At 67.1% G+C, this 875-nt stretch overlaps 1 protein-coding gene across 1 annotated transcript in view; it reads right to left on the bottom strand.

Moving 5' to 3' along the window:
* PLCH2 (phospholipase C eta 2) overlaps nucleotides 1–875 on the bottom strand; it is a 33,788-nt gene that overhangs the window by 1,690 nt on the left and 31,223 nt on the right. The gene's annotated exons all lie outside the window — the stretch shown is intronic.

The raw sequence follows: 875 nt of genomic DNA, 5'->3' as shown, positions 1-875 counted from the left end.
CCCCCCCCCCCCCCCGCCAGCAGGCTAGGGCTCCCCGACAAGGTGCCCTCAGGCTGTTGCCTGTCACACAACCTCGCAAAAGCTGTTCAGCGCAGCTCAGGCCAGAAATGAAGGCCCAGGGCCGAGGGGCAGGCGCCATCTACTCCACTCCCTGCAAGCACTGGGGCCGGGCACCGTCGGGGGTCTCGGGGGCCGCCTTGCAGGGCACCACCGACCCACAGCAGACTTCTCAGAGGACTGAGAACACCTGCGGCCTGGCCCTGGCTGGAAGCAGCCCCCAGGCCTCAGGAAAGGTGTCAGGAGCGGGCAGGGCAGGCCAGCGAAAAAGGCCGAACGTCAACACGCACAGCACCTGGAGTCAGACCTGCTCTCACTTCCCCGTCCACTTAGGGGCTTGTGGGGAGGGGGGCCTTTGAGGGCAAGAGGCCTAGGGGGTCGGTACCATCAGATTGGGGAGGGGGTGCTGGGGCTACGAGGACCCCCCAGGCAAGCCAGCGGAGCAGCGGGAAGGGAAGCCAGGATAAGCACACGGAGACAGCAGCTCTGGACGCAGAAAGGCAGGGAGGACTCCTGGCTCAGGCCATGCCAAGGGGTGGCGCGGGGGCAGCACAGAGGACGCTGGGGAGGAGCGTCTGGTCTTACCGGTGGATAGCACGGAGGATTTACTCCTAATCTCCTCCAGCTTTTGAACGAACAAGGCATTCATCTCCCTCTGCAGGGCCCCTGCCTGCCTGTGGGCGCTCTCGGGCCAGCGGGGAACCACCTCGGGGCTGCCCAGACCGCTGGAGTCCGAGGACACAGAGCCGCCGCCCGGACCCTGCCACGGGGCCCCTCTGCCTCTCCCCACGCTGGTGCAGGGAACCCCCAGCGAGTCC

This window comes from Ursus maritimus, unplaced genomic scaffold (genome assembly GCF_017311325.1).
Source record: "Ursus maritimus isolate PB19 unplaced genomic scaffold, ASM1731132v1 scaffold_32, whole genome shotgun sequence".
NCBI lineage: Eukaryota > Metazoa > Chordata > Mammalia > Carnivora > Ursidae > Ursus > Ursus maritimus.
The sequence above is the reverse complement of the archived record's forward strand: the minus strand, read 5'-3'. Positions and strand labels throughout refer to the sequence as shown.